The sequence below is a fragment of the Montipora capricornis genome, chromosome 6, assembly GCF_036669925.1.
Source record: "Montipora capricornis isolate CH-2021 chromosome 6, ASM3666992v2, whole genome shotgun sequence".
Lineage (NCBI taxonomy): Eukaryota > Metazoa > Cnidaria > Anthozoa > Scleractinia > Acroporidae > Montipora > Montipora capricornis.
Genome location: NC_090888.1, coordinates 2813254 through 2829750, shown reverse-complemented (window position 1 = coordinate 2829750; position 16497 = coordinate 2813254). Strand labels below are relative to the sequence as shown.

The 16497-nt window shown below is 40.1% G+C and overlaps 1 pseudogene; it reads left to right on the top strand.

Moving 5' to 3' along the window:
- Positions 1-6128: 6128 nt before the first annotated feature.
- LOC138053103 (uncharacterized) overlaps positions 6129-16497 on the top strand; it is an 11232-nt pseudogene continuing 863 nt past the window's right edge.

Below are 16497 nucleotides of genomic sequence, written 5' to 3'. Positions count from 1 at the left end.
ATTCATGGAACAACTTAAACAGTTGTGAAGGAGCCTGAAAAAATCTAGTGATCTATGAGGGAAGTAAAACCCATGACCAGTGATTGTATTGTATCCACATTCAAAATGTGAATTTCATGTAATGTATCATTCATTCATGTATTTTAAAGTGAAAATTTATTTCCCATACTTACAAAAAAAGCACAGCACCCCAACAAGTCTTTGGGAGTCCATCCCATCAGCAAATCTCATTAGAACAAAGACTCGTTACCAAGCCACAAACAAAGACTCATTACCAAACTGAGTTCAACAGTCACCGCCTGGTGTTCAAAGTGAAAGGAGATCCTTTCCATTGTTATATCGTTTTATTTGGGACACTGACAGCCGCCTAACATTGCTGGCAGGGCTTCGATTGTGCAGATAGTGGATTGAAATGAAAGAAAAACCTTTGCCCTTGAATTCTACAGTGGATTTGTGGCCATGGGAACATTTTAACCAGGAATATTTGACTCAGTTGGGCGGGCTCCCGAGAATTCAGTGTTTAGCCTTGGTATTAATTAATTAATTACTATACCATTGACAACCGAGGACTGATAATGGCTCAATTTGCATTGAATCTGGAAAAAAAACAACACAGGAAGGAAGCACCCACAATGGCAATAAGGTTAGGCTTTTTAATTGAAAGTTTTTTCCGTAAATTATCTTCTCTGGTCTTTTATTGGGATTCCCATACGAATCCTTTTTTTTTGCTGGCTTTCCGTCACTTTGAGCTAGGGGTGCCTGTGAAAAAGAAGCTCCTTGATGAATTTCAAATTAGTCACTAGGAAAAAGGCTGGCAATGCCTATGAGTAACCTGGAATGAACTAAAACTATTACACAGAACAAGAATTTAGGATGTTTCGTCAGAATATCTTCTTCATTCTGCATCCGCAAATATGTGCCCAATTTAAACTCTGATGGAATGGCAAGAAAAAAGAGAACTACTAACTTCGCACTTGAACGTCAAAACACACTTAAGGACGTTCGCCGCGCCATTGCTACTGTGCATTTTTTCGCGCATGTCACGCACACGTCATGCATTGCAGAGACCAGAACGAAAGGTAAACACGACGCTAAAGTAGCCAACATTGTCCACAACAACAATGGATCGTGTGACAAGCCTGTAGCAGGCACCCCAGGTCTTCTCTGAAATGTAGACGCCGTTGGGTAGCACAGTCGTGACTAGATAATCGCTTCGAGAGACCTTCGCAGTGATTTTACTACTCTTGAATGCCGTCAGTGACCCCCATTTTTCTTTCGCTATATCACTTCCTTTTCTGATTTTGTCCATTTTAACAAAAGCAAAATAATCTGTACCTGAGGAAGTTACAAATGGTGCTCGCCTTCTTATGCTCTTGTGCGACCGAAGTGTTTTCTTTCTTAGACATAATATTTAGTATCGTTTGTTCAGTGTTCTATTCACACCTCCGCAAAGAACATCAGCTGCAAAAAGTTTGTTTACGCGAGTAGATATAGTTATGTTAAAGGTGTATGTTGTACTGATCTAAAACTTCACTACTGTAGGTGGCTTTTTTATTGCTGACGAGTTGTAAGCCTAAGATCGTGCTTAAAAAACGCAAGCTTTGAAAAGTTGACAGTCATGATCTCGAAACAGAGTACGGTGACCCCCGATTTTTTTTGCGCTATTTGGCAAAAGTAGATTATTACCTTTCTGCGTGGCAAGTTTTAAAAAAATCTGTGATTGGGAACGTTTTGGGCGTGAAACGTCCTTAAGGAGGCTCGAAAGGGTTTTTAGCTGCGCGAGAAAGTAACCTTAAACACACGCGCAAAACTAAGAAACACGCGTCAGCTGAATGGATCAAGATTGCTATCAAAAGTAGCGCTATGCAAGAACACCGGAAGTGAAAATGCGGACGTAACATCGCGCGAAGAACCGGATATAAAGACCTGCGGAAAAAATTCGTCTATAGCTTGAAATTTTGCACGCTTAGGCCTATCTTGATGTTTTTGCATGCACGTGGATCATGCACGATGGCACTTTAAATAAAAGACGTTCGGGGAAATTTATCTAGTACATATTTTCTGTGAAGGCTATGAAACACCATTTTTTTACGATGTCATCTTCAATTCTACTAGATAACAGTTTTGTCATACTCTCTAATAAGTTAAAAGAATTTAGAAGAGATTTCCAAACAAGGAAATAAAAACGGTAGGTCACCGACTTAATTTGTCGGATTATGAGTCAAAAAATGAAGTTTAGAGGGCCTTTTTGTGTGATCTGGCGTGTTGCGTAGGTAACCGATATGACGTAATTAAGTGCCCTTAAAGTAATACCCAAACAATAGAGATTGCAAAGATATTTATAGTTTTCCTACACTATAGAAATCTCCTTCTTTGGTATCTTTCGTCGGTGTCAGCAAGAGGACACTATAGCCAACAGAAAACACCCTTTTCGGAGCCTCCACTCAGAAGGAAAAAACTAAGTTCTCATGACACTTGACTTTACAAATATCGTTTACAATCATATTTTCTCTTGCAACTATTGTGCTCTTAAAAGCGTTCTTTAAGTTCAGTAATGGACGGTGCCTACTAATGGTTATTGACCCGCCATTACGTTCATGCGCATCTCAAAGATACTCTGGCCCATTTCCTATAGACCTTTTCGGCTTGCCTACATTTTGTTTTCCCAATACAGATCATGTGATAACCCGTCAGTACTCAGGCAGGGCTTGGTCCTTTGTTTTGTTCATTAAAAAGAGATGCCAGGCCAGGCATATTCATGCTCTGCATGCCCCTCATTTTAATGCGAACAAAACCAATAAGACCAAACCTCCTGAGTATTATCACATGATTTGTATTGGGAAAACAAAAGATGTACCAAAGCCGAGAAAGCGTCTATTGTTTAGAATCTGCACCTTATTAACTACAGAGGATATTTTTGCGCGGCTTCAAATTATGCGGAGAGAAGCAAGAATTCATGTGTGCAAGTGATCTTTCTGGGGTTAATCCAAAAGAAGAACGTTTGGTGCGTAACCACGCCATTTGGAATAAGGAACCGCCCTTATATATATTGCTTTTGTATAGCTAAAAATATTTTAAACCATTTTACAACATATTCTTGAATTAAGAGTTATCTTCGAAAAATGAGTCGATCACCCCCAAATGTCTTTTAGCCCGATTTCAATAAACACTTGTTAAAGAGTCTGCTTTTCCCGCATAGTTCAGTAAGACCGACGACAAATATACCTTTGGAATTTAATAGTAGGCACCATCCTTAAGCCCTTTAACTGGCGCAACTAGGTTATATAGTAGATTATATAATATGGTACACTTGCGACACTGCAAGACACCGGAATTGCCCAAAGAAAAATGGTCTCCGGACAAGAGTAGAATATAAATAAATGAAACTTGTAACCCTGTTCGCGTGCGACTGACAAAGTAGTATTCTGAAAAATGCGTTATAAAAGATCACCAACAACGTTTTCGAAAACTATACATGTTTGTTAATTAAAGCAAAAACCAACGCGAGTATCGAACTACTTACCCCATCCGCTTGGAATTAGCAACCCCAATTTTAATGTCGTCTTTTACGCTCCCTATGAAAATGAATCTTCATCGGATAGAAAGCAACGAGGAAAGTTTGCCCTTAAAAATTAAAAGAAAGAGGATCGACACAAACCCCATACACGCCATATTGATTTGTGAAGAAGCACGCTTGGGTGAATGTTTGTGGAATATAGTAATTTTAATCAACACCGCCAATATTACCTGACAATTTTTATTTTAATTGATGCAAGGATTTTTTACATTTGTTGAATGCTAGCAGACACTGCCTAGTTCACCTTATTATTCGCTAGAAGAGACGAGCGACTGCCGCAAAAAATCTCAACGATGGTCTTATTCTGAGGTTACTTGCGCTTTTGCGGAAAAAATTCACTAGAAAGTAAGGAGATAGCTTGTATCCACAGTTTTAATAGTTAAATTAACAGAGGTTGACTTTTTTAAAAATAGATGCATTGACTATCGCTAAACAAAACGTTGAATTTCTCGCAGGAAAAATATTTCCACGCTATAGTCATTATAATTTACACTTTGACGCAACTTTCACTTGACGTACGTACCATGCACGGTTGATGCCAGAAAATAGAAGTCTCTTCACAATTATACACCCAACTTCCGCTTCTGCGCAGAAAAGATTATGCTAGCAGGTAACTGACAAAAGAAAAAGTATATGGAAATATTTTGTCTTTAGAACTTTAAAAACGTCGTCTCCACAACAACCAGCAGTGTTATTCGAGGAAGAAATCAGCTGATTATGCATGGCCTTATATTACGTGGAAGGCGTCCCCGTTTGTAAGACCTTTCTTTTCATCGTTGGTCCACATCGCCCCCACTTAGAAATTCTTCAGCCAAATTCTCATTCGCTTCCCGCACGCTTCCGCGATGACACGCGGCTAACGATATCCATTATATTCTTGGAGTAAAAGTATTATCCCGCCGCTAGTTTTTTAGTCCGTTTGCATTGCTTCGTTTGCGCTGCTGGTTTTTTATCACTGCTTTTACCTCACTCAGTATGCTGGTTTTGAGACAAGACTGGCTGTACCGATGTCTCAAGAGAAAAGGCTAAAAGTCGTGTTTAGTTTGCCCAAAGTCTAAGTGTTTTTACTTTAAAAAATAATACATAAAGGCGCGCAACAATCGCAGCGCGCGGAAAGGCGCCGCCTCGGCCAGTTGTTATTCGTTTTTTAATACCAGCTTTAAAAGCTGTTCGTGAGTTAAAAGCAGTGAATCTTCTGATACTAAAGAAACGCCTGCTTTTTATGAGATAAAGAAAATGTACTCACTTTAATTAATTTAGACAATGTGCCTATGAAACTTGCTCCTCTCGACCCAAATTGTGTACGGAGCTCGAACGTCATGTACCTGTTTTCGCGTCATATTGCTATGCGATTAATGCGCTATCCAAGCTGCCTCGATGCATAGCATTTGCGCTGTCCTCGACAGACACTGATGATAAAAACTTTTGCTCTTTTGGGCTGCAGCCTGTATATTAAGCCAACTGACCGAAATCGCCTCTAGCCCTACAGTAAGTCTCTTTTTTCTTCATTGAGCTGTTGTTCTAGGATATCATGATGCCATGCATCCCTCCTCATCTCTGTCGGTGGGGGATAAGGGGCGCGAGAGGAGGGGGGCACCCGGAAAGGAGGGATGTGTGACATCCCAAAATGATTTGTTCGGCTGGCAGAAAGACTAAGTATAACTTCCCTTCCAGTTACTATTTTTTTGAAAAAATAAATCATTGCCTTCATGTTTTTTTTGGTTTCTATAATGTCCCTTAATTAAAACAACCGATCAACAGGTGGTTTCGGCTTCAAGGACAGTGTTAATTTACCTTGATATTCATTCTCAATTGAATGATTAATTTTATCATTTTAGCGTTTACACTTTACTATGAGTTAAAAGCTATTTGAGCTTGTTTTTGCAACTAGCGACGTACTTGAAAACAGTTTGCGGCAACATCAGAGCCAAATCAGGGAGGGCCGGAAGTATCCAAGCTTGAAGTATAGTGGCTCGACCCAAGCAGTGCAGACTTTTTAATCACAACTTTATCCACAAAAGGCAGCCAGTGGTCATCAGACGGTGGTGCTTGCACAATCACTGGCGCTGCGGTTCAACTTTGGCGAGAATGAGAACCCTACTTTGTCATCAAAATTTTGGATCTACTATTTTCACTGAGAAGTGGAGAAGTATCGAAACAAAAGTTTCAAAATCTGAAATTTCCGTGCTTTAGAAGACCTTTATCGTTGCGCCACGATGATTTTCTTAAGTGAATCTAGTCAGATCTGAGAAAGTAGTGTATCTAGACTCTCCTATTTACCACCTTCCTAAGGCTAGCGAATGTTAGCGTGCATATTCTACATGCCCATCAATTTTGTAAATATTGATCATGAGATATCTTCACAAATTGAAAGTGTTTAATTTATTGATGAAACAGTCGCGGCAGATGCACAAATTCATGCCTTTCATCACGATGGATATGAAACATATCATCGTCATGATTATCTGGAAACAAAGGGACAGTACTACCAGTTATACAACAGCATCATTTACAGCAAGAGATCTTTATGCTGACCCAGTATAGACAGGGTATGACTTCAGGAGTGTACCAGTTCGATACCTGCAAAAAATTAGATCTACAATCACATCCCAAAATAGCCGATAGTTCCCTTATTATGAAGTGTTACTTTGAAATAAAGGTAAGTTTCCTAACAAATTATTAAGTGGTACTGAACTGATCAAAATTTTTACCCCTTGATTTTTTGAGTGTATCACAGAGAATTCCAATAAAGTCCCAAAAAGCCATTTACCGCTTTAGCGCAAATATCTGCCATTGGTTCCGGAGATATATTAAGTTTTTTTTTTTTTTTTGACAAAATAACGCCGGGGTAAATATGCGAAATGAGTATGACTGGGGATCGGACTGAATAGATGCTAGTAAATTTACTCAACCCAAATATATTATATTTGATTTGGCTCCGTGTATATAACTCTAGAGCTAACTTAGGCCCAATTTGAATGCCGCCAGACCATTGAAACTTGGTAGTTCTAATTAGTTCTTACAGGAAACACAACCAGTGCCTTATAATGGCTTATAACAATTTGTGATTCCCAGAGTGGAAACTCACTCTTTTCACAGATCCTCCCCACCTCACTTGATTGCAATATGTTAAGTGATTTTTCAGGTTTAGTTGAATAAAAATGTTAAACAGCAGGCCACAAACCTCGAGCTAACATATTTTATTATGCTGTCTGGATCATGCGACATGAACGAGGCTGTTAGCCCAATTAGTCTACAATGGAATGCCAAAGGTGGCCAGGAAAGCTGTTTTTACTATGGGGGAGGGTTGCTGGCAACCCGCGCCGCACAGCCTCTCTCCGTATGCCCATGCTTGTACATGGGTAATGCGAACTGTTAAGCTATATTGTGGAGCAACATTTAGTAGAATCTTACTGACAAAACAAATCAAAAATATTTCATGATACAAATTGGCCCTGAGATATCTCTTTCACATACCATATTTGAACAAACTATGCTGTTGAGTATATGGGGACGTCATCAACTTGGCTAATTTGAGCCATAATTTAAAAACTCGAATATCTCTGCCGAACGAAAAGACATATTTGAAAAAAGTTAAACAGCATTTTTTCTTCTCAGGCAGACTACTTGTTTATGTATTCAAAATGGCCTTTAGATAGGAAAAGATGCCGATTTTCTGCTCAGAGTACCCCTTTAACATTTTTGTACCAAAAATAATATTAATTGTATTATTAACCCTCTTCACTCCCAAGCGTGCCACTTATAGATTTTACTCTGTCTAACGCCCAGATGATTTAACTCGTCAAAGTAAAGGGAACCCCCACGGGGGTCTGTAACAGGGTTAACAACAGCCCTAGTATTTACTCATAAAATAATGTCTCCATTAACCCTTTCGACTCTTCCAAGAGTGCTACATTACAGATTTTACCCCTCTGTTTAACGCCCCAGACGATGGTTACACATCGATCAGTGGGGGAACACCCACTGGGGTTGAAAGGGTTAATTTAGCACCTTTTCTCTTTGCTACCAGCGATAAATGTATACATTATCATTGCCATGAAATTAAATTTGCGGTTCTGTTACAATTCAGCCTGTGAATTTCTACATTTAAAGTTTTAGTTTACCAGTCCGTTGAACCATTTTTTCGGTGGTAGGTTCGTGCACATTGTGTTTTGCCCAAGGCGAGATCACAATTTAAAATGTCTAGTGCTTCAAATACTGACGTTGCACCAAGTGCTCAAGGAGGAACTGTAGATGATCGAGTTATGATGTCTACTTTTGCGCAGCAACAGATTTAAATTTCATAATAACTCCAAAATGATTTTCAAACTCACCTGCGGTCTTACTTTATTCCCAATCACCCGGAATACAGGATACACACTAAGCAAAAAATTCTTGGCGGAGGACATCTTTGTACCTGTAATGTCACAACCTGAGCTAGTAACCAGACCTCTCCTTTGGGCTCGTAGGCAGCGACTTTAGTGCCCAACTTTGGAAGCGTCATGCACAAGGCTCAACATTCATGATTCAATGCCAGAAACATTTTTTTAAATTATAGAAGAATGCAATCGCAAAATGATCAATTTTAAACAGATATAAGACGGTTTATACAGAAAAGACAAATTTGCCATGCAACTCGAGGAGAACCGCTGATCAATTATCGTTAGTCTGGATGTTAAGTACATGATAATTCTCCTTTTTATTAGAGTCCGCCCTCCCCAGGAATTCATTACCTCAGGAGAGAGTCGTATCTGCTAAAACTTAATCTGGCTTTGTACGACCTTCATAGAGCTCCACTCACAAAACTAGAACTAGTATGTCCCTTTCTTCTAACGAACAGTTTGATACACTCAAAAACACCCTGTCTAGGAAAACACTTACCCATGTAGAAGGAGCTAAAATCGTACTGGGCATTATTTTAGACAGAGTAAAATCTATTAAGACTCACTCTCAGGGCGTCAACTAAGTTTAATCACCTATTTCGGCCTCCTGGGAGATGTCCATACTTAAGTAGATTTTAGTCTGTCCCAAATCGCCAGACAATTGTTGATTACCTCGATCAACCGGGGACGTGCAACGTGTGCACATAGGCGCCATGACTGGAAGGTGTCAAATGGATTAAGCAGTCTGCCAAGTCTGCCTGCTATTCGATTCCCTAAGAACTAACATTCATAGTACATCTGCCCACCAAGAGCCTAATTTGATAACATAATGCTGGCTTTCCTGGAAGGTTTCATTAAAGCCAAGCCATTGGCCGAAATCCCGCCAGTTACTCCTTGAGTTACTTGCCGCCCCCATACTTTTTTTGATACTAAAATTTTACTACAAGATCCTCACCGTTTACACAGTTTACGATCCACTTCAATTTATTTAAATATTCAAGCTAAAAACAACTACAATATCAAGGATGCCTTTTGATAGTATTTTTTTTTTTTCCTTTCTTCTTTTCCTGTCTGCTTTACATGTTTAGACACTTTGTACTATATTCATATTACCCTAGTTATTTAGCATCATTCGCTTTAGCCAATCGCCACTAAGAGATGCAAAAGCGCGATTCTTTTCACACAACGTCTGCCATTTTGGATGAACTGAGGGAAAAGAGCTAGGACGGTCCAAATGGTTGCCCTTGATTCAGCATTTCAACCTATTTCCTTACAGGGATTTTCCACGTGTTGTTGTCAATGGTGATAATAATGGAAGAAAGTTTACCAACAACACAAAAAAGGGCGAGTCGAGAGAGGCGCAATAATTAATTTTGTCATGTTTCAACGAGAAGATCTAGGAGCCTGATGACAAAAACGAGTATGTTGGTAGTCATGTCTAACTTGCCGCCATGCTACAGCCTAGCTCACGCTAAAAAATAAATAAATATCAGGTCTGTCGACTGATGTTGTTGCCCAGATTGACTTGAGAAATGGCCATTCCCAGACTCTAGATTTCAAAAGTTTTCCTGCAGAGCCAAGGTATGCCCCCAAGACCCCCACGATAAGCGGAAAGCAATATACAGGCCCCACACCTCGCCCTACTTCGACAAAAGCCATCCTATTTACTAAAAAGGTCTTTATTGAAACCCTTTCTCTGTGGCTTTATCCTGCCCAGTGAAAAATATGTTAGTCATGTTGCGGATGTTATGTTGAAGTTTCTATCGTCCAATTTCTGTGCACGGTAGATGGAACACATTTAGATTGTTTTTATCAAAGAGCATAACATAAATAGTGCATGTCATGTCTTCTTGCACTCGCGATGAGTAATATCCGGGACCTTTGTAGTATTTTGCAAAGTGTTATGAAATGATCACAACCGGCCAAGGCAACCCAACACCAGATTTGAGATCATTTCCAATGCCATTAGGCGAGGATAGAAGCTAGCTAATTGCTTAGTTATTAAGCATCCAACCGAAAGTAAAGTGGATCAGAAAGTTCTCAAAAGACGTGATCCAGTGCCTTAGTTGTCCATAGGATATACCGGAAATTCTTTCCGGGGAACAAATTTATGAATCTGCCCGTCTTTTACTAAAGTTCTTCATAAAGTTGAAACTGGCTAAAACACTACTTTTCAGAAAACCATTAGTTAATTTGCATCTTGAAAATGTATCTCTTCTTCTTCTCTAGCAGGAGGGACAATGTTGTACATTCCCCCGCCTATTGGTGGCACATTGTTCGCTCTCAGTGAGTGTCCCAAAGTGTTGCTGTCAATGTGTGGTTTGGCATTGTTTAATTATCTGCGATAAGTTTGATGCAGTGCAGGGATTATCTGAAGATTAAAGACATATGTGCAGGTATTTACTGTCCTTCTTACTATAATAACTTACTTACTTACTTCACTTAATCATCTTCGTGCTTTCGAAACACAAAAGGACATTAGGCCAAAGAAGCCCCATTGGCTTCTGCTCAGGATGTGCTTGTCAGTTCCAGGTTGTGACCCCAACTAGTCACATGCTGATTCGCATTCATCTCTTACTCCACTGTACCTCCATGTTTCTTTCGGTCTGCCTCTCTTTCTACGGCCGCCAGGGTGTCCACTGAGGGCAACTCGTAGTAGTGCTGCTGGTGGCATTAAAGCAGCACATGACCAATCCATTTCCATCTCTTTACCGGACTTGCTGTGTGATTGGTTTGTTAATTAACCCCCAGTTTTTGGCAAAAGCCTGAATTATAATCATCATCATGATTCCTTTTATAAGGGACAAGGAATCACTTTTTCATGCAAGGTGTGCCAGTAGAATGTGACTCTTTCTATTCACCTACTGTTATAATGCATGATAAGAGTAAATTATTGAAAGTTTTAGTGATTTTACATGGCAATCAGGAAATCAATTAAGTTAAAATGTCTGTGACCTCAACAACTTTTCCACTCAATTATTTATTCACCAAAATTATCCCAAATAGTCTTCATGTTGTTTTTAGAACCTTTTGATGAAATGTCACCTTTTTATTGGCTTTGAAAGATAGGAAAAGTGGTCATACCTTGATCCATAACCGAGCAATGAAGGCCCTGGATTTGTATTGAGATCATAGTTCTTTGAAAACAGCGGTGCCAAATTAATTTGTGACGTCAGCCCATATATGAACACCATCGTTGCGGTTATTGATATGTGTGACCATTTTCCTGTCTTAATTAATTAAAAGCCAATAAAATAGTGAGATTTCAATTATAAGGTTTAAAAAACTATACACTACATAAAGTAGAAAAGTTGGATGGGGTGATAGGCACTTTAAATTGGGAAAAACTTTGGCTCTTTCCCAGGTTCCCGTTGCCCTGATTGTTGCCTTCTGTTCAATATTTCACAGTTTATTAAATTCAAAGGTCAAACGAGGAAGTATGAACAATGCATCTTAAATATCATTTTTCCACTCTATCAAGGTAACAGAGCTGTTTGACAACCTAGTTAAAGGTGAACCTGACAAGATTCATTGCAAAGAAGAGAAGCAGGCATTGAACAACATCCTCAAGATAAACACAAGCGATCCAAGCAAGTGAACCATTAAGGATCCCAAAACAAAACAAAAGACCGGAAGACATCACGCTTGCAAGTGGCTTTAAAAGTAAGTATCAATACCACTAGTATGTACTTTATAACAATGGTAAGTGACAAACACTACCACTGCAATAATTATTTTATGGATTGGGTGTCAATATTGGCACGCAAATAGATAATAAATGAACAAATGATTATTATTTTGGAAGGAAATCTCAATTTACTGGCATTGAATTGCATCAGTTGTTAGGAGGTCACCATGGTAACCAAACAACAGATTTTAATTCTAATAATGCCCTATTCCTTTGAAATAACAATTAATTCATTTATCTTGATTAATATATATTAGCTTTGTCATTCTTTTTTATGCTAAGTGCCAGTGATGGGACTTGGAACAGCTACATTAATGGAGAACACAACATTTGCTGTCAAAACAGCACTTGAGATAGGCTACAGGTGATTGGGTCTCTTTAGCGATTTTTTGTTTTCTTTACTGTTTTCCATATGTTTTAGTTTGCATCTCTACTCAAGAGGTATTTCTCCGGTTACTATGGATCATCCTCTCTCTAGGTTCTTCCTAAGGAAGTGTTGCTTATCTTATCGTTTCACATTCTCATTCTTCTCCTCCTCATCATCATTCGCTTAAACTTGCTTCATCAATTTCTAGGATGATTGACACTGCACAGGGCTACCATGGCTCAGAACCTCAAGTGGCTGAAGCCATTGCACAGAGTGGAATCCCAAGATCGGAAATATTCATCATGACAAAATTACACCCAGATATTTAGGATTTGAAACAACTTTAGCAGCCATTGAGATGTCCTTAAACTCTCTCAACACGGATTATATAGATATGTTTCTGATACATGGTCAGATGTGTGATGGCTTCCTCCTTATCTGTGAAGAAGGTAGTACTGGTTTCCTTCCTTTTAAAAGTAGTAGTGTACAGAGTTTAAGATGTGATTTTTTCAATGGCCACTCAGGCATACTTGAGGTGAATATCTGGAGCTTGTAATGGGTGGAACTTGTGACTCCCTGATTACAAGTCTCTCACAGCATCTAACGTCTTCCTAGCCCCTTTGACCTTGGTATGGTCTGATCACGTGTGTCCAAAAATATGAGACAAAGCAAACAAAAAATTGATGGGAGGGGCTGCTGAGTGTGACTTTTGACTCCACTAACTGCTACAGATTTTCGCCCAGCTGATGAGGATGATAAACCACCTCTGCATGGAGAACTGGCAGGGGGATCTAGGAAAATCTGTCAGCCACTACTCCGCTACAACGACAACCGCAAGAATGCACTCAAGTTTGGGTGACGTATTCTCTGAGTAGAGTTCTTAAAAAGCGTTGACCACTTCAGCAGGTGGAGGTCTTCCATATTAGCGGATTGCTACCACAAGAAGAAAAAAAGAGATTTTCATGCTTGTAATACTCAAAACCTTGACGGAAGAGGAAGGGAGCGTAATGTTTTTGTAGTTGGCATCGTTTGAACGTTATCGTTCAATTGTGACTTAAACAGTGTTTTTCTTCTTTTTTGTTTTACAGGGAACCAAAAGGTACATGGAAGAAAGCTGGAAGGCCATGGAGGAAATGCAAAGAAAAGGAAAACTACGTAGTTTGGGTGTCAGCAATTTTCCTATTGAGACATGGAAGAACTGGTTCAACTGGCTACAGTACCTGTTTCTGCAGTTCAAAACTGGTTTGACCCGTTTCATCAAGACACCAGATTAAGAGTATTCTGTCAAGCGCATGGAATCCGGTATATTGGCTATTCAACACTGGGTGAGGCAGTGTCAAAGTCAATTCATTGTCGAAAAAAAAAGAAACAAATATGTATCATCACTATCACTATCCTCTTCTTTGCAGGTACACAGTGGGTTTACTTCCATGGCTTGGAAAAGAATCCAGTTTTAACGTCTCCACTGATATGGGAGATTGCTGGCCATTATGAATTCGTTGCTTCTCAAGTTGTTTTACGTTGGGCAGTTCATCAGAACGTTACAGTGATTCCAAGATCCAAAATCCCGCAATATTTACTTGAATTTTAGAGCGTTGGACTTCTCGCTGACCGAGAGCGAAATTTCTTACTTTAATAACATCACTGATTATGAATATCATCCACTGGAAATAAAGATGAATAAAGGAATGGGTAAGCTCATATTGAAAAAAATTAGCCATCAGAAATACGAACCTTTTCAAGAGCCTATATCCTGCAGTGAATGAAGGGTAGCTTCTAAAGAAACTGTGGTGATGCGTCGGTGGGGAAGTAGTATACAAAAATTTTTGTTTTATCAACGGAGTTGATAATGTAAATTGGCCACCGTACAGAGATTCTAAAAGCTGACGTTTCGAGCGTTAGCCCTTCGTCAGAGCGATTCGCTCTGACGAAGCGTTTTAATCTTTAATATAATCAAGTACTTCCTGGGCAATACGTGGTTTGATGCAATTCTTGTTTGAGGAGTGATGAACGATAGCTTAAACGGAAGATTAAGTCTACAAGGAACGAAAAAGATTTGGCTTTTGTTTCGAAATCACTCTTCGTTGTTATATTTGCTTGCAGCTTGCTCTGATAAACACGGGAACTGTCAACAATGGGCGACAGATGGTGAGTGCAAGGCTAATCCAGACTGGATGCTGGTGAACTGCCAACAGAGCTGTGGACTCTGCTGTAAGTCAAGTCTCTCTTGTGTAGTTTATTGTGTAGTTTATTGTCGCTGGCTTAGAGCGAGTTTCAATCGAGTGTCGTAAAACCAAAACCAAAGTAATTACGTTCGCCAATCAAAAAGGACGGAGGCGATCCACTAAACCAATCAAAATTCGAAGTAATTATACGTAGCCGACAAAAAGCGCGGGAAAATGTGGACGCGCGAGCCACGATTGGTTTTGGTTTCACTTCTGATTGCGGGTTGAAAAAGTGGCGCGAGAACTTTGAACCAATCACTGAGTGAAGTAATGCAAAACCTAATTACTTTTGACACTCAATTGAAAACCGCTCTATGGGCTACAATTCTCGTGCTTCGATGTTTTCAACCAATCAGAGGTATGAGCCCAATCAATTTCAACATCGTTGTTTTCCCGCGCTCACCGCCGGCTGTTCATATTTGCTTTTGCGCTGTGATTGGCCCATTTGACTGTCTGGGTCTGTTGTGATTGGTTAAACTGAGTTTACATTGCTCTACGTTGAGCGTCGTCATGCTAAAAGCAAAAGTTTTTCGTGGCCAGTAATCACAGATAATGACAATAAAGCCAGCCAAATTGCGATTCCTACATTAACTTCTGAACTTTATGGGTGCTTTTCAACCATTGAGACTGAGGTGACAATGTTGTAATGTACAAATGCTGATGGACAAACAAAATAAGTTAATGAAAGATCATTTGATTTTGTCTACCGACAGGGGGTTATATCGTAAGGTGGAGAACTTAATTCCTGTATTTAAAGAGAATCACCCCAACAAATGGACGATACGAAAATCTCTTTTCTGTGTCCTTTCTTGAAAACCAACGTACGTCCCAATTGTCTGCTAATGTCAAATGGCTTGGGACCTCTGGTGATTTTTAGCTCAATTTCGACTTATAGAGGACAAATCACCCGTATCAGCTCTTCTCAACTGAGCATTGATTTCGGTCCGTTGTTGTTTCAGACGATGAAGATCTTGAAGATTATTTTCGCGCAGAGGGGCTCGTTTTTGTTGGATCTGAGGATCACTACATGTACGCTTTCCAAACCAACACGGGTGCTGTCACCTGGAAGTTCAGAACATTTGGTAAAATCATGTCCAGTGTAGCCTTTAGCCACGGCGGGGATGAAATTTATTTCGGTAATACTTACGGCGTTGTTTATGCTCTTCGATCGGCCGATGGTGCGCTTGTATGGACCCACAAAACCGGCGGTGCTGTGGTGGCCAGCCCTAGTGTAGGTGTGAACGGTTCTGTTTTTATCGGGTCACACGACAAAGTACTGTATGCGCTGGAAGGTAAGACAGGATCTGTCGTGTGGACGTCTAATCTCGGTTGTGCCATCTGGGGTTCTGTTGCTATTGACAATGAAAGAGGGCTTGTGTTTGCCGGCTGTGTGTCTGATAAATCGAATGCTTCGGACGCACAAAACACCGCTTACATTTTGCCCTGAATGAAACCTCCGGAAAAGTCGTGTGGAAGTTTCCAGGTACAAAGGGCGTCTTTGGTTCGCCAGCTCTCACTGCGGGCGGTCGAACCGTGTTCTTTGCCTCTCTAGACCATAATATATACGCTCTTGACCGCGAAACTGGCATGCTTCTCTGGTCACTTGACACGGGTTCGGAAATTGAGTCATCCCCAGTCCTTAGTACGTTGGATAATACACTGTTCGTTGGTCTGATCAAGGGTCAGCTGATTGCAGTGAACACAATGAGTGGTCCTTTGGCGGGAAAAATCAAATGGACTGTGGATACTGGCGGAGAGGTGGTCTCATCACCTGTCGTTACTGAGGATGGGAGGGTAAGTCCAAATTGCCAAGTAGCATTATTAAACTAGGATGAGAGAACGGTCTCAGCGATAGGGGACGTGAAATTTAATAGGCGCGCGCCACTGCTCCGTTTGTTGAAAGTTAGCAGAAATTGAAAGTCCTTACACAGCCAGCCTTGCGCACTAATTTCCATTAATGCATTTAGGTGTGCGACGCATTGCCACAATCCTGGACTAAAAAACTTGAATCTTTTCTCATTTTTCGTCCGTTTTGGGACCACGATCTGAAAAGAAGGCCAAAAGTTCCCTCTTCCCGCCCCACCCAACATAATTTTGATCGAAAATAAGTGCAAATAGTCCAGCTGTGTCTCATTCGTATTTTGCTGTGCGGGGGATCCGTAGTAAATTCTGATTTGACGTTCATTGATCACCTAACTCCTTTAGCTTTGAACTTATTTTAAGCGATCAATTACTGTATGTTCTTGGCTTTTTTATTT